This window comes from Echinops telfairi, unplaced genomic scaffold (genome assembly GCF_000313985.2).
Source record: "Echinops telfairi isolate 266 unplaced genomic scaffold, ASM31398v2 ScPeMD7_53;HRSCAF=182, whole genome shotgun sequence".
Lineage (NCBI taxonomy): Eukaryota > Metazoa > Chordata > Mammalia > Afrosoricida > Tenrecidae > Echinops > Echinops telfairi.
The window spans coordinates 11,674,852-11,679,368 of NW_022103951.1; the positions used below are offsets into that span (position 1 = coordinate 11,674,852).

Consider the following 4,517-nt stretch of genomic DNA (forward strand, 5'->3'; position numbering starts at 1 on the left):
AAACATAAACATACTCCAGAATATCATAGCGGCAACAACAAAACAATTTGTGAGCGGATTCCGGCAACCAATTCCTACAGTCCGACTTCTTTGAAGTCGGGTCATCTGTCGCTGGACTTTGTCCTCAACGTCAGCCGGCAGGAGTGGTCCCATCAGCATCATATTACTTTAGGGGGATACATCACAGCATCATGCATCACAGAGAGGGGCAATACAATTCATAACAACCTGCGTCACAGAGAGGGGTTGTAACATAGGCAATATAAGCAACAGGAGGGGGATGACCTAGTCATCTTAGAGTGGTCCCGGGCTTGCCTTTGGGCACTGCTTCAAGGGAACAATAACAGAAAGGGATGGGCCCTATTTGGGGTGAGTCAGACTATACAGTCTGGCCGCTATAGATGGCTGATGTTAAGGAGAATAACCTCTGACCTATTTTCGCTGCCTAGTGAACAATTATTCTCAAGCTAAGTCTGGCATATATTTTGGGGAGACAACTTAAGAGAAATCCTTCTGTTCCCCACACTTACTGGTCAATGGTTTTAAACAAATACCCCCTTACCCTCTGTTGGCCAGCCCCAGCTCTCTTACCTTTCCCTCGCTGTTTGCTTGCCTAAGTTCAACACCCTCCTGGTTTCCACGACCTATTCCTCTCAGCCTGTGACCTCTACCTAGGACGGTCTCCTGAACTCCAAACCTACATGCTCAATGACCAGGAGTGGAGCGAAACCTCTCTCCCTTCGGACTCCTTGGTTCACAATAGGAGTGCTCCTCCCTGGCTCAATTGGATTGGGCCACCCTCTTGGCTCAGTAAAAATTATTGCCGTTAGATGCCATCAAGTCGGTTCTGACTCATAGTGACCCTAGGTACCCCAGAAAAAGACACTGCCCAGTCCTGGGCCCTTCCCCCAATTGTTCTGATGTTTGAGCCCATTGAGGCAGCCACCGTGACAATACATCTTGTGGAGGGGCTTTCTCTTTTTCACTGCCCCTCTACCTTACCAAGCTAATGTCCATTTCTAGGGCCTGCTCTCTCCCGATAACATGTCCAACGTATGTGCTATGAAGTCTCCCCATCCTTGCTTCTAAGGAGCATTCTGGTTGTACTTCTCCCAAAACAGATTTGATTGTTCTTTTGGCAGTCCATGGGACTGCCAATCTTCTTCACCAGCATCAATTCTTTAGTCTTCCTTATGCCACGTCCAACTTTCACATGCCTATGAGGCCATGGAGGATTCCACGGCTTGGGTCAGGCGCACTTGAGTCTCAAAGTGACCTCCTTGCTCTTCCACCCTTTAAAAAAGTATTTCTTGTGCAGCAGATTTGCCCACTGCAACACGTCCTTTGATCTCCTGACTGCTGCTTCCATGAGCATTGATTATGGATCCAAGCGAGACGACATCCTCGACAACTTCACGTTGTTCCATTTGTCATGACGTTACCTACTTGTGAGCATTTTTGTTTTCTTTACATTAAGATCTCAGGAGAAAGAACCAGGCTTTCTACTTTTATAGAGTTACAAACAGCAACAGGGGCAATTTTATGCTGTGTGTTAGTCTGGATAGACTAGGGAAACAAATTCATAGACACTCATATGTGTATAGGAAAGAGATTTATATAAAAAGTAATTGCACATTAAGAAAACATCCCAGCTCAGTCCAGATCAAGTACATAAGTCCAATATTAGCCCATATGTCCGGTACCAGTCTGTAAATTCCTCTTCAGACTCATGCAACACTTGCAATGATGCCGAATGCAGGAAGATCACAGGCGTGGAAAGTCTTGTGGATCCAGTGGCAGTGGAAGCATCTCAATGCTGCCAGGGGTCTCCATGTGGCTCCTTCAGCTCCAGGGCTCTAGTGTAGTTCTATGAGTCTTCTCAACATGAGTGAGTGTGTCCCACCTCCAGTGAGCTATTAATCTCCTTAGCGCCTCCAAATGAAGTCATCAAGCTGCGACCTGATTGACAGGCTAAGCTCCACCCCTTCACTCTTAATAGTCTCAAATTGACAACAGATTATGTAATTACCACACCCTGTCTTATCTGGTTGTTATCACCTTGATGGTAATGAGTCCCCAGTCCTAGGCACCAATGCCAGGGACTAGTGGATAGAGCGAAGTAGGGCTGCAGCCCGGTGGGGATCAAGCTCTGTCAGGCTCTAGGAGGCGAAGTCTGAGGCCTCTGAGCTGTCCTTGACATCTGTGGTTTCTGCAGTCTTGCTGACCTCACTGAGAGCCTTGCTGTCCCCACCACTCTCCTCCTCCCCTCTCGGGAGGCCTTGCCTGCACTCAGCAGTGAGTTGTTCTTGTTCTCGATGGGCCCCAGCACCACAGGCCTGCCCTTCTCCTTCAGCTCCAGCTGCCACCTCAGCTGGTCTGCCACCTGGGTGAGGTCCAGCTTCATGGCGCAGGCCCATCTGCGTCGTACTTGGGTTCCACTTTACTGATCTGGAAGTTGAGGAGCTTGGAGTGGAGGTGCAGGACTGCTGGGTTACTCTTCCTGACCTGCAGAGACACGCCCTCATATATGATGTTGAAGTTCTCAATCCTAGCTCGGCAGGCCTGGTCCATCAGCGTCTGAGCCAGGCCAAGGCGACCGTGCAAGTGCTTCACAGCCAGCGAGGTCCTGTGTGCAATGGGCACGTCATCTGGCTCCTCCTACATTCTGGCCAGCAGGGAGCCAACAATCTCCCCATTGTCATCCTCCGTGATGTCAGAAAGCTGGGGCCAGGAGAGGCCTTGGTAGAAGTCCAGCTTTATCTGGTAGTTCTCCCACAGGTTGCAGTGTTGCGTGGTGGTTATCACGGCGTCGGCCTCCGGCCTCCAGGCTCACATTACGGATGTTCATGACGGTGGCAGGGAGGGGAGGGGGTGGGGGTGGGGGTGGGGTGTCTCAAGCCCCAAGGGGTCATGAGCACTCAGTCAGCGGCTTCGATGCCTGAGGGTTTTTTTTTTGTTTTGTTTTGTTTTTTGTTACACTAAGGTAGGCAGCACTGTGGTGTAGCGGGTGATATGCACGGATGCTAACTGCAAGGATAGCATTTCAAAACCACCAGCCGCTCCGCAGGAGAAAGATGAAGCTTTCTACTGCTATAAAGAGTTAAGACTCTAACTAGTCTTGGAAACCCACCGGGGCAGTTTGCCTCTGTCCTACGGGGTCGCTATGAGCTGGAATCCACTCGCTGGCTGGGAGTTTGGGTTTTTACATTGAGATACACAGCTCTGGCTCGTCTTCTCTTTGCACCAGACCTTTGAGCCCCTGAAGGTAGTCCTGAGAACATGCACTTTCTTTTCTCTGAGGGAGAAAGCTGTTACTGTTTTTGGTTTGGGGAAGGTGCAGTGTGGCAGTGGAGTCCTGGTGGTGCTGCTGGGTAAGCAAGCTGTTTGGTAACTAATCACAAGGTGGGTGGTTCAAGTCAACTCTGAGGCCTGGAAGAAGTCCAGAGCTATCCAGACACACAGGGGGTCACTCCATGATTGGGTATGGACTTTGTTGCAGGGGTGCGTGGTCTCTTGGGCTGCTACTTACACTCAGCAGTTCGAAACCACCAGCCACTGGGAGGGAGAAAGATGAGGCTGTTTGCCTCCATAAAGAACCCCACAGGGGCAGTGCTATTCTGTCCTATAGGGTCACTGTGAGTCAGAATGGACAGCGGGAACCTAGCAGATGCTCAGTAACTGTTCGGGCCCAACTTGGAGTTTGTACTATCTGCGCATGCCCTCTTAGCAACATCAGTAGTCCCAGCCGTCCAGATCCTCTAAGATGCCTCCCCCCCCCAACTCCCCCCCTCCTCACCACGGAGTCTGACAGGAGGGCACTGCTAGTTCCTCTCTCCAAGGATTCTGAGTCCCCCAGAGGCTGAATCCCGTGGGCTCCCCATCCCTCTCCCAAGGGCGCCGGCAGTTTCTGGCACGTAGTTGGGGGATCCTCAAACGTTTGTGAGGGAGCATGGCTCATCACACTGGTGAGCCCTGGACGGGAGGCTGCTGGGGCTCACAGAGTTGGGCGCTGGGCGGAGGGAGCCTCTGGGCGGCGGAAGCTCGCTGAGCGCGGGGTGTCCAGCGGAGTTCTGACGCCAGAGTCCCAGCCCTAGGCAGCCAGCGTGAGTCAGCTGGGCCCGCGGGGAAGTGGGGGGGGGCGGGGGGCGGGGCAGGGCCCGCGCTGGCGGCGGGGATTCCGGACACCCCTAGCGGCGGCCACCCCCATCGCCCAGCCCCACAGGTGAGCCCAGGCAGGCCGCGGGGCAGAGCCCGCCTTCGCCACGGGCCACCAGCCCGGCGTCTCCGCCACCGCGCAGGTAATTCCCCTTCCGGGCCTGCCCCGCGCCCACCCTCCCGGACCCCCTAAGCGCTCCGCGTCCAGAGCCCTGGCTCGCCGGCGGCGTCTTTGTCCCCCATTTCGATGGCGCTGGCTCCCGCCCAGGGGCAGAGTCCCAGCTCCGGGCTGCAGCCCGTGCGTCCCTGGAGTCTGCAGGGCCCGCCTGTGGGCTCCTCGAGCCCGGCCCCTTCCGCCGAGC

General features: G+C 53.8%; 1 protein-coding gene and 1 pseudogene across 1 annotated transcript in view; one reads left to right on the forward strand and one right to left on the reverse strand.

The window, feature by feature from the left end:
- Positions 1 to 2,159: 2,159 nt before the first annotated feature.
- The window catches only part of LOC101661214, a 2,547-nt pseudogene continuing 189 nt past the window's right edge, over positions 2,160 to 4,517 (reverse strand).
- Positions 4,239 to 4,517, forward strand: part of CTPS2 (CTP synthase 2) — a 107,262-nt gene continuing 106,983 nt past the window's right edge. Inside the window, exon 1 of the mRNA XM_013006491.2 lies at positions 4,239 to 4,298. The gene's annotated coding sequence lies outside the window, so the exon portion shown is untranslated. The remainder of the gene's footprint in view (positions 4,299 to 4,517) is intronic.